Source organism: Raphanus sativus, chromosome 6, assembly GCF_000801105.2.
Source record: "Raphanus sativus cultivar WK10039 chromosome 6, ASM80110v3, whole genome shotgun sequence".
Taxonomy (NCBI): Eukaryota; Viridiplantae; Streptophyta; class Magnoliopsida; order Brassicales; family Brassicaceae; genus Raphanus; species Raphanus sativus.
The window spans coordinates 25,452,331-25,465,774 of record NC_079516.1 but is presented as its reverse complement, the minus strand read 5'-3'; the positions used below and the strand labels follow the sequence as shown (position 1 = coordinate 25,465,774).

The following is a 13,444-nucleotide window of genomic DNA, read 5'->3' as shown; positions in this document are numbered from 1 at the left end:
CGACTTCAAACCCTATTTAGATGTTTTCTAAACCATTGTTGACAGTTACGCTTTCTACCCTTTCTTGTATTCATAGTTCTAGGGTGGGAGTAAAGAGAGGAACTCCTTAATAGCCCTCTTGGAACTCCATTGGTTTCTTTATTGGTTTTATCTATTTTATATTTGTCGGAACCGAAATTCACATCGTCGATTTCTGATAAATAAGAAAAGATAATAAAACCTAACTTTCCCAAAAGTCCCGGATTTCTGTTAAACCACACGTCAAACAATCAGTAATATGAAAAGTAGATAATAATAAATCTAGAATATGAAAAAAGATCAAAAGAAATGTTATTTTGAATATGCGTTTAAGCGTTTACAGAAGGTGAGAGCCTCGGCCACAAGAGCTGTCATGTCCCCATTCCTGGAACTTGACCTAGGGTTTATATGTTTCGATGGAAACAAGCTGCCTTGGTTCAGATCATGAGAATAGATCATGAACAAGGTGGGATGAGCTAGATGATCAGGATAGATCATGGAAAAGCTTAGTCAAGGTCAAGGAATGGATCAAGGTACATAGACATATTGATTTAGATGAAGATATCAAGCTGCAAAAGTGATATGGTAGCTGGGCGATGCGGTAAGCAAGCTCGACCAGCTAGGAGAAGTGTAGTGCAGCTCAGTGTAGCTCACTGAAGAGTGTGTCAGCTCCCTGATCTGGATGAACTAGCTCACTCAGCTGGGTCTGCTGGGGATCAGCTCAACTCAGCTAGACTGAGTGTTCAAGTCTTGGGCAGTTCCAGGTCCGGGCCAGGACCGGGCCATGTGGATGAGACATGTGAACTGGTTGGCTGGTGGGCTCTTAGGATGGGGCCAAGAGCTTGACATTCGGTTTGGGCTAGCTTTAGACATGTCCATGAGCTGATTGACAAGTACAGGACGTCAGCCAACTGCCATAGGCGAATGGGTGTGATCTGGACCATTGATGAAATCAATGGCCAGAAATGAGACCGAAAGGATGCAACCTTTAGAAAGGTAACCGTCCATTCTTCTATATATACAAGGCAAGTCCGTGCCTTTTCAGGCACGCCAGGGATCCTTTCTTTTTCCTGAAACACAAAAAAAACAGAGAAAACAGAGAGAAAGTCGGATGGAAACATCCAACCCCAAGAGTGGGATGAAGGCAGCAAAGAGGCAGTTTTGATGGCAATCAAGAGAGGAATTGAGAACGACCCTCTGGTGTGTTTTGATTATGGTTTGCCACGCCCATGACTTCCTCTACATCTTTACTACACACTCAAATAGCCAGGAGAGAAGATGGAGGGCCGGAATGCACTTCCAATGATTGAGACAGCCTTGAAGGCAGATGTGTGTAGAAAGGCAGTTTCATGGGCACTGAAGTGAGAAGTGATGGACGACCCTTGGGTGTTGTTTGATCATGGATGAACACACCCTAGGATTCCTCTGTGTCTTAGGGACACATGCAAATGGTCAGAAGAGAATGGAGAAGGTCGGACTTCACTCCCAATGGCATGAACATCCTTAAAGGCAGATGCAGTGTAGAAACTGTTTTCATGGAAGTTCCATGGAAGGAATGATGGGTGCGACCCATGAATGGATCTTATCAATACTGGAGGTATGTGATAAGACCTGATTAAGATAAGTTCAAGAGGCACAAGGCCGGACCTGATCAGGGAAGCACAAGATCTAGCAAGATCAAGTATGAGGTAACATGTGTTGATTACTTCTGGTTATGTTATGTTTATGTCTATGTTGTGTTTCTTGGGATGCGATCAAGGCCAAGCATGGAACGCCCCTTGAGGAATTTATATTTTGATGTGTCTTAGGAATCCAAGACCCTGGAAGAAGGGGCGGATCATAACTGATCTAACTCATCCATGTGGGATGATGGTTAGATGATGTTCATTGGATAGTGATCCATTATGGATCATGGTTTGGTGTTGGGTTTGATCATGGTGTGAACCATGGATCCGACCCACTGATGAGATACATGGGGTCCTAGCATCAGAGGAACCATGTGGAGTGTAAGGTCCAATTCGTTTGAATCCAACAGCAAGCAAAGGAGATGAGATGGTAAGGTCCAATTCGTTTGAATCCAACAGCAAGCAAAGGAGATGAGTAAGGCTAGTACTTGCTGGTATGGACTACAAGTATTGTGCTGGTGTGTTTATACAAGGAAGGCCGTGTGTGATCTGATCATGGGCAAGGATGGACAATCTGATCCATGGATGATGGATCAAGGTGTCTGATCTGATTGATCAAAGGATGCACCGGTGGTAAGAGCAACACTAATCAGGTTCAGTGGGACATAGTTCCATGGCCGGTTAGGAGGTGTGAAGACTCATCAGTTCTGAGTCATGTGGGGTGGTTGGTTGATTGACTCAGGATATGGTGGGCATTATTAATCATATTCTCTGTTGTTCAGACATGGAGGTACTGAACCATGGAGTGGCCGGTTCAGAGAAATCTCTCCATGGCCTTGGTTGGGCTGGTAATTTGAGATATGATAGTTCCTGAAGGAATTGTTCAGATCTGATTATGGAAATCCCTTAATGGGTATTTATCATGATTTATTATGGTGTAAGATTAGTTTTATCTGATTGATTTAGAGGTGGTCTCTTATGGCCGGTTTGGCTGTTCATGGCCGAGATCAGTATGATCGAGGCCGGTTCTGGGAAATCTGATTGGACCATTCTCTTAGTTTGGAATTATCATTAATTTTCATGAATTTTAATTAGTTTTTGAAGCATGTTTGCTTGAGGTCGTTTTTGTAGCTGAAAACTTCCCAAAGGTACTTGGTCTATGGGAATGGCTGGTTGAATGATTAAGTAACCAAGGGAAGGGTTTATTCAGACACATGAGAGATGGACGAGTAGACGGGGAGCTGGGCGAAGCTGCCTCGCAGCTCGATCAGCTGGACGAGAGTGTATGGAAGCTGAAGTGAAGTGGTTCAGCTCAGCTGAGCTGGACGAGCTAGTTTAACAAGCTGGGAATAGCTGAGGCAATGAGCTAACAAGCTCCGTGGATGGCAAATGTATGATCTAGCAATGTTGTATAGATCTAGATATAATGGATTAGGGGAATGGAACCTCAGATTGTATGACTTGGATTAGGTTCATGATCAATCTCGGAGCTGGTAGTAGTTGTGTATACTGACTATGGCTAAGGTGATTCGACCATGACAAATGTTAGATTGGTTTTAGACCAATGGTTGATAGATAATATTACGCTGTGCATAAGTTGAAAGGATCTAAGCTAGGTAATGACTAAGGTAGTCTTAAGCTAAGGTCTAAGATAGACTTCACCCTTAGGCGAAAGTATAGATAAAGCACGAAAAATTGAGAGGTTCGGTCAGGATAAGGACCGAGCGACGTGAGGCATCGACCGCGGTCTAGTAGGCCGGGTTTGGATCTTACAAGAGCTGTCGGCGAGTTTCCTAGTTTTAGCAACCTAAGTGTGCTTAAACTTAACTGAGTCACAGTTCGTTAACAAAAACGTAAATATTGCCTATTGCTTTAAGTGCTAAGTTTTCTCTGTGTGAAAAAACTCTTTGTGCCTATCGCCTTACCATCCCTTATATACTCCTCTTTAGGTCGGTTTGCTTCTACCTTTTCCGCCCATGGGTCGAGTTTATCGTTTCACAGAAATATTCCATTTTTCTTTGGTCTTCATGATTACCCCTCGAACCTTGACATTTATCTTCTCCTGCAAGTAAAATATAAACCATCATAGTAGTTTTTGGCTCATTCTCGTCTAAAATCACAAATGAGTTTTTGGCTGTGTTTTAGACTTCTTTGGGCCGTTTTACAACTTTGAGCGTTTTTTACGATTTCTTTGAGAAACACCTTCAGTACGACGCCAGTTTTATGAAAGAGTTTAAATCAATCGTATAGTTGAAGCAGCTGTGATGTTTAAGTTAAACATTGCTGTTTTATACGATCGATTCAAACTTATAAAAAAACAGTTTTTGAAGTTTTTATCGTAAAGTTTCAATAATAACTCCTATCTAGACGAAACAAGAGACAGTGCAGTCATGGTTCGAAGGAGAGAGCTATGAAGATGAAATAAAAGTGCATGATATTGATATGATGTGGTCGTACTCTCCATACGGCGAGTTGGACAAGGCTGATTCAGCTCGCCGTATGGCGAGCCGAATGAACTGTCCCAGCTTACCATATGAGCTGTATGGCGAGAACTTGATTCTCACTTGACCGATTTTGACTCGTGATGAGTTATAACGGTATCCTGAGACTAATTAATCCTCATTTCAACATAATTGGAACAATACAGAAAGAGGATTAGTTTTCAACTTTGGGTCATTTTCATATTTTTATTTGATATTAGTTTACAGAATTTAGCAATCTCTATTTTTATAGGATTTTTGTCTTTTGACCTTCAAATCCCATGAATAACATCTACAGGTTCTCAGTTGTTAAATTTTTTACTTTTGCCAACTTCCACAAGAAACATTTTCGGGTTACTCAACTCTAAAGTGAGTGTTTCTATGATTTGATGTGAGCTCACTGTAGTCTCATGTATCAGAAACGTTCCTGTCTCGGGAACATTATGGGGGATGGCGAGGAAACATTTCCCAAACGTTTCTATGATGGCAGGGTCAGCAAGCAACTTTGGGTTTAGTATCATTACTGCATACATACATGGTTTTAAATATATTATTTTTTATAAATTGGAAGTCATGGTTTATTTCTTTATAAATATATACTAGAACTTGATATGCGTGCCCATGTGTATGTTGGTTTTTACTTTTTTTATATGCTGATATTTATTTTTATGTCACCATTATTTATATTATATGTGTCATCATATAATTAATTGTATATTATTATATTTACAAACAAATTGTGTAATATAAAAACAAATGTTTAATTCTGTGTCAGAAATTAGGCTTTGTATTGTATATTTTTAGTAAAATATTGATTAAATTTTAATATTTTAAGTATATTTGAAGTAAAATACTGATTAATTTTTAATATTAAGAAGTTTAAGTTAGGTATATGCAATTCTTGGTCTTGTTTCGTGAAAAAATGGTGTATTATTAGGTATAACCGCCGTTACCCGAATATAACAGTTGATTTTTTAAATATCTTAGTCAACGAAAAAAAGAGTTAAAATGGCTAATAATTAAAAACTAAAGAATTTTTAGCTGAAATACGAGTTGTAAATTTTTTCATATTTTAAGAAGAAGTTTTTTTATTAACAATATGTAATATAAATTCTTAAATCATTTTTCTAAACAAAATAATAATCACCATTAGGGCTGGGAAAAAATATGTATCTGAAGAACCGAACCAAAACTAAATCCGAACCGAAATTGGTTAAATATCTCGACCGGATTCAAATTTTTGTGTCAAGAGAACCGAAAACGAACCCTACCCTAACAGAAGTGTTTCAAGTACATGAATATATCCGAATCAGATTTATATTCTCAAATATATTAATTATTTTTAGATTTAATATATAAAAGAATATTTAAAATGTATAAGATAGTTTGAAGTTCTCCAAAATACTTTAATAGTCAAATGTAGACGTCTAAAATAGCTAAATAATACTCAAAACACCAAAATTATTTAAAATATCTATTGATTATCTATCCAAATAATCAAGCCAGACTAATTTTTTTTTTAGTTTAGGTATTTTGACAAAAATTATCTAAATATATATGTAATATATTATTTTTACTTTCAGATTTTGAGAAATTTAAAGTATATATGTATTTAAAATTTTTAAAAATAATTTACCTTTATATGAATTTTTCATTTTTTCTCATGTCTTTCTCATTTTTGATGCAGATTTTTAACCAGATGGTTCTCATCTTCCACTTGGATATGTACGTTGTGTGTTCTATAAAAGTATATCTATCTAATCGTCCATTCATTTTCTATGTTTTTAAGTCATTTGAACATTTTTTGTTATGTAGGTTTTTCAAATCTGGATTTCGATATGCAAGCAGATCTGGAAAACTTCCCAGAAGTCTTCTCAGAAGTCTTCTACAATATAATGCGCTAGAAGACTTTCAAGAAGTCTTCTGATAGAGTCTTTTTCCATATCAAGTGGAGTCTAAACTTGTCTAGGGGAATGATCTATGATAGTTTTGTTTATGGTTTGTTTTCTGATTTGTATGTGTACTCCTTATTTGTGATTTTTTTTTGTAAATTTGAAGATGTATTAATGAAAAAATAATTGGTAAATATATTCATTTTCCACAATATTATTTTGCCAAAATTACTTGACATAATTGAAGTTATTGATACAACTTCAATAGCAAAACACAATAACACAAAAAAATAATCAAATTTATCACAACTAAGGGAGAAGAATCTCAAGAAAGCTTAGTCAAATTCACAAAAGATAAAACATTACATAAGTTCAAAGATAGAACACTTTCATTGGAAGTCGTCTTGAGAAGATAAACATATCTTTCTTTGATATGTGTGACACCACTCGTTATACTTTGTTTTATAGTGATTGTTCTTTAAGTCCTCAAGAATCTGCTATCTATAATAGTAACTAGTCAAAACAAAACATATTTTTTACATGTTTGTGCTGAAAAACTTAGTCAAATTTAGTCATTCAGGAAAATTCAAATTTCTGACAAAATTTGGTCAAATGCAAAATTAACCTTCTTACTCTAGACGACTTACGAGGAAGTAGTCTCAGGTATTTTCGAGATTTTTTATTTACAAAGAAAGTTGGACGACTTCCAGATAAGTCGTCTCTAGAAAACACATTGAAAAGTGAATTGCAAAAATGACATATGCATTAACCAGAAGACTTCCGTGTAAGTCGTATACTGCCAGAAGACTTCGTGGAAGTCGTCTGACGAACAGATCAGAAAAAAAAATGATTTCATAATTTCAAACGGTAAGATAACTTCTTTAACACACATAAATCTTCTCCAAACACCCAAAAGCTCAAACAAAAGTGACCCACCAAGAATTGTAAGCTTGAATGGCTTTGTGAACCATAAAAAAAATTAGAATCAAAATCTTAGTTTTTTTGGATGAATATAAAGAAAAAGTGGAAGAGATATTGTTTTTAGTTCATAAGAAATGAGAAAGAAGGAGTTTAATTAAATTTTAGGTGCAATGAGAACTTCAAATTGGTTGTTCAATGCGGTTGTGTATTGATGGCAATGACAATCTTGTAAATACTTGAAGATGATGAAATTGAGAAAGTAAAAAAAAAACCATTTTTGAAAGAAAAAAAAATAATGGTATTTTTGTGAATAATATGAACTTGTGGGGTATACAGAGCAAATGAAATTTCCAATAAAAACTCATAGATTAGTTTTGTGTTTAACTATGAGTTTTGAGTCAATTTTGCAAATATCCCATACAATTTTAGTCAATGGAATATTAACTATTGGTTGTGGATTTGCATGATTGTTATAATAGTTTTTCAACTTGGGTTCTGTGACCTTAATTGGAGACAAATCCACAGATACACTATTTTCAAAAACAAAATTGTTCGCATTTGTTTAATGTAACTTGAAAAAACAATATCGTAAATGGATTTATATATATTTTATTTTATAAATGTTCCCTATTTATTATTCAAACATAAGTATATGGGGGGGGTATATTATGTATTATCACTAATTTTATGTTTTATTTATTATGTTAATTTTTCTAAATATTTTCTTAGTATATGTTTTAACTATGCATAAATTTTTTATTGTGCTTCCATCATTTTGTTTCTTAATAATTTCTCAAAGCTATGGAAAAATATGTGATAACTATTTTTTTGTAGCTCAGTTTGATGAAACGTGGAATATATATCATAACAAAAGTTTCTCATTTTTTCTTCTTCTGAGTTTTCCTTATCAATTTTTTAAAACTTATATATTTTCAGTTATTTTATGCATTTTCACAAATTATTATTTGTTGACTAAATTTTTCACTGAACTCAAGTATACTATTTTACTATTTTTATCTAGTTACATTTTTCCAAACTTTTTTAATTTTAGTTTTAACTATATGTGTCTATCTATTTTCACTAACTGTTATTTCTTGACAGAAATATAGATGTCAAAAATGGCTGAACTGAAGAAAAAACTATTAATTTGGGTTTTAAATAGATTTAATTGATGTCAAAAAATAGATTTAATTTAAATAATAGAAGATGAGAATATGTGGAATAATTAATCAAAAAATTAATATTATGGTGAGGTTTCAAGTTCTTAGCAAATTCTTGATGATGCATTCATTATGTGTCAGTAATGTTCTATTCGTAAGCTGTAACATGAATTTTATTTTATTTTTCAGAATTTACAGTTCGATTAATTTTATTTATAAAGATATATAGAAACCTTTTTTTTTGCGCAACGATATATAGAAACCTACAATACTTTTAAATGAGAGATTTGCATCACATGTTACTTTTTGACTTTGTGTATCATTATAAGTCACTTTGTTATACAAAGGTACTTTTTATGCATAATGACATAAGTTGCTTCTGAAAAAACGTAACTGAGTACTTTCTTTTTAGTTACAATTATTTTGTGGTTGTGAATTTGAATTTTGAAATAATTGATTGAGTGGTGGACCCAATAATACAGAACCCGAACTCGATTTTATAATTGGTAAAGTATTATCCCACTTGCCTTCTTTTCCAAACAGTTTCGTTTCATGTTTATTTTTTTGAGAAAAAAAGGAAAAAAAAATGAGTAGGAGGCGAAGAAGAACAACGACCGACGACAAAAATTCTGGGGTTTGGACAGCGAAGGTGACAATGATGACAAGACGTAAATGTCTATCTTGAAGGTCAGATCGGATACTCTTCGGGTGTCGTCACCGGAACACAAGCAAACCAGGTTCAAGCTTCTCTCGCATCATCTCTTCCTTCTCCGCCGCAACTCTTCCAGCTCCGCCTCGGTATATACTCTGCAATTCGTCGCTACGACCTGAGCTCTCACCGCCAAAACTTCCCTTCTTCTCCTGAGAAACGCGGTAGAAATCGGTTACAAAGGATTCTTTTCTCGGGCGTATATGAAAGGAAGATTGATGTGAAGAAAGACATGAACTTTTTTGTACCTTTATATGTTCATGTTACAATCTGATTGATTTCATATATTTTTAGGTTCCTTTTGTTAATTCCAGAAGTATTGTAGTTGTACAAGTGGATTTAGGTATGATCATTTATGTAATTAGATTCATTGGGTTGTGATTCATAAACAGAAGAGTTTTTAGAATTTGGGTTGAGGATGAACCTTGAAGTGTCGCACCAGTTTCGCCGTCGCCGTTGAATGGACATGTCTCTGTTGAGTTTTTCCACCGATGACCAGATGCTCCTTTTATAAGATATCTATGTGTACAACATTTTTATGATGTCTATGTTGTACAAGTGTGTTGTGTACACATATGATATCCATGTGTATACCAACTTTATATGATATCTATGTGTACACTATTTTTATGATATATGTCTATGTTGTACATGTGTGTTGTGAACACCAACTTATATCCATGTGTACACCAGCTTTATATGATATACATATGTACACCGGCTTTATATAATATGTACATATGTACATCATTTGAGGTAGACATTTTGATTACAAAAAAGGTTTCTAGAAATATAAAAGTCATCCTCAACCACATTACATCTCAAAACATGAAAAACAAACGAAAACATACTCAAACACATAAATTGAAAAGTGGTGAATATATTATTCAAGAAATTAAGCTACTACTTCTTACTCCATAATACTTACATGAATTTCAGCCAGTGATTCAGATCTCGTGACTCCAAATCTAAAAACTATAAAGATATATTTTTGTTTATGTTTGAGCTGTGTTTTTGACAGTTCCTTGAAAACTACCTCTTTAGAAGTTTCTCACATCTATCGCTCTCTTGCTCTTCTTCACCAATTCCTCTCTTTTGTTTCATCAATTCTTCTACACCAAATCACTTGTGTCCTCTTCATCCTCTCTTTTTTTTAAGCAACCATACAAAATAATCAAAATAACAACTATGATAAGTAACATTTTCTGATAACCCTTTTACAACAAAGACCACAAAAGCCACGTTCTAACCCTTCTTAAATCTAATTAATTGACAAATCCACAAAGACATTAATAGAGAATATAGTTAATTCTTTTCAAGTTAAAAATAAAACTATATAAGAAAGTTTTACTCATAAACAAAAGACACAATTTTTGTTTAATACATGATATTTTCAAGTACAGAAGCAAAACATACAATTTTTTTTTTCAATTTTTTTCAAAAAAAAACTTATTTTAAGCAAAGATTCAGACATCTACGAAGCTAATAATCAAGATCTGGAATTTAGTTACATCTAATAGATTAAACACTGAATCAATTTTGAAAAACAGAAACAAACAGACTATATCAGAATCATACCTCATGCATCTTCAATGTCTTCATCCTCGTCCCCATCACCGCCGTCATCTATGTCCTCATCTCTGTTATGGCAGCGGTTTGTCGTTTTTCTGGAATTTGGAAAAAAAATGTCAGCTAAGAAGAAGATGATGAAATAGAAAAGAAAAGAGGATGATAAATAAATTTTTTTTAATCTGGAACATTAATGTGAAAAGGAAAAGAATTGATCCAAGGGTGGTAATTGAAGATAGATATCTATCTTGTCAAGATTTGTGACTGTGAATCCAGACCGTTGAAATGGCATATACAATCAATGGCTGAGAATAAATCCTGCCACTTGTGTTGTTTAGTTAGGAAACTATGATTTTTGTTTGGAACTAAATTAGTTAAGAATCAGCTATATTGTTAAGGAAAGTGTCTTTGTAGAAGAAAGTTACTTACTTTGATATTAATAAGTATAAAAGTGACCTATAAAGTAAATTTCTTCTTTTAAATGTGGTCTAATTCTACATGCATGGAGATAGAATCAGACTTAGGCATGGATCCATCACAATCTATATCAAGTAATCTATCTTATTAAAGCTGAAGTACAATTTCGGTGTGTTTGGATACTTGGATAAGAGTATTAAAAAAAATTGGTGTGTTTGGAAACATGGATTGTAGTCTTTTTTAAAAAAAAATAATTTTGTTTGGAAACAAAGATAGTAATATTAAACAGAAAAAGTAATGGGCTTAAGTTATTAAGTCCATTATAAAATAATGTTTTCAATATATATAAGAAAAATACAATACAAGCCCAATCTGAAATACCAACTCAAATTATGGTTTTTATATTTCATATTAAATTTTTAAAATATAATATATGTAATTATTTATATGATAATACGTATTAAATACTATTAATTATATGATTACTTATATGATGATACATATAAAATACGATTAATTATATGATGAAATTATACGATATATAATAATGACTAAGGATGGGTTTTCAGACATCCATACGGGCTTGGTTCTGATCGGTTTGTGTTTCAGGTTTTCGAGGTCAAAGATTTCAGTCCTATTAGGATGTTTCTAAATTTTTGTTTGAGTTTGATTCGGATCTTTGCGGGTTTGGTTTGGGTTTGGATAACCTATTTAATTTTTTTTAAAGTTTTAAATCACTATATATTTTAAATTTCTCAAAATCTATAAATAAAGTAATATATTACCTATAAATTTAAATAACATATGTCAGAATACCTAAGCTTAACATATCAATTGGTTTGATTTAAAAATTTGGATACGAAATCAATAATTATTTTAAGTATTTTGGTGATTTGAGTATATTTTAACTATTTCAGATATTTGTTTTTTGACTATCTATATATATTTTCAAGTATTTTAAACCAATTTAAAAGTATCATTCTTAATGTTTTATATACGTTAAATATAAAATAATTAATATATAAGTATATAATCTATCTTATTAAAGCTGAAGTACAATTTCGGTGTGTTTGGATACTTGGATAAGAGTATTAAAAAAATTTGGTGTGTTTGGAAACATGGATTGTAGTCTTTTTAAAAAAATTAATTTTGTTTGGAAACAAATATAGTAATATTAAACAGAAAAAGTAATCGGCTTAAGTTATTAAGTCCATTATAAAAGAATTTTTTTCAATATATATAAGAAAAATACAATACAAGCCCAATTTGAAATACCAACTCAAATTATGGTTTTTATATTTCATATTAAGTTTTTAAAATATAATATATGTAATTATTTATATGATAATACGTATTAAATACTATTAATTATATGATTACTTATATGATGATACATATAAAATACGATTAATTATATGATGAAATTATACGATATATAATAATGACTAAGGATGGGTTTTCAGACATCCATACGGGCTTGGTTCTGATCGGTTTGTGTTTCAGGTTTTCGAGGTCAAAGATTTCAGTCCTATTAGGATGTTTCTAAATTTTTGTTTGAGTTTGATTCGGATCTTTGCGGGTTTGGTTTGGGTTTGGATAACCTATTTAAATTATTTTTAAAGTTTTAAATCACTATATATTTTAAATTTCTCAAAATCTATAAATAAAGTAATATATTACCTATAAATTTAAATAACATATGTCAGAATACCTAAGCTTAACATATCAATTGGTTTGATTTAAAATTTTGGATACGAAATCAATAATTATTTTAAGTATTTTGGTGATTTGAGTATACTTTAACTATTTCAGATATTTGTTTTTGACTATCTATATATATTTTCAAGTATTTTAAACCAATTTAAAAGTATCATTCTTGATGTTTTATATACGTTAAATATAAAATAATTAATATATAAGTATATAAATCTACTTTTAGATAAATTCAGGTACATGAATACTTCGGTTCAGATCCGATTCGGTTCTCTAACTAACAAAATTTTGAATAATTCGAATATTTAATCAATTTATGTTTAGGTTTGGTACTATATTTATGGATTGTTATCAGTTCTGTTCCTCGAATTCATTTTGCCAAACTCTAATAATTACATGAAAAACAAATATCATCATATTTTTAAAAATATACATCCGCAGAAGTGCAGAGATCAAAGTCTATAATCATTTATTATAACAACAAGCCAAATAAATATGTTGATTAAAAAGCGAATAAAACAAAACTAGAGAAATACATAGTTTACCAGAGACACTCTATGTGTCGAATTTATTATAAAAAAAATTTATTAAAATAAATAAATTCAGTAATTACAAACAAATAATATATTTTATAAAAGTAAAAAATAATACCCGCGCTTTCGAAGCGCGGGTCAAAATCTAGTGATCATTCAAATTTAACACATTGCTACAAAATCTAAACAAAAAGACATCCAATATGATCATTCAAATTTAACGCAGTGATGGGAAACAAAGATTGAACCAAACGAAAATCAGTTTACATATCAAACCGAAAATAGTGAAGGTAAAAGCGAAATTAAAAACAATACACAAGTCCACAGTAAACTAACACCAAATGCCCTCATGGGAAATAAAACAACCTTTCTATCCCTTCTCTATTCTTCTACCCCCTTTGTGGATC

General features: G+C 32.4%; 1 long non-coding RNA gene across 1 annotated transcript; it reads right to left on the bottom strand.

Annotated features, from left to right (window-relative positions):
* Positions 1-9,596: 9,596 nt before the first annotated feature.
* Positions 9,597-10,753, bottom strand: LOC108809769 (uncharacterized). Its single transcript, XR_001942903.2, has 2 exons — positions 10,384-10,753; positions 9,597-9,951 (listed from the first exon to the last, which is right to left on the bottom strand). It is a non-coding gene; the product is annotated as an uncharacterized LOC108809769 (long non-coding RNA).
* Positions 10,754-13,444: the final 2,691 nt, after the last annotated feature.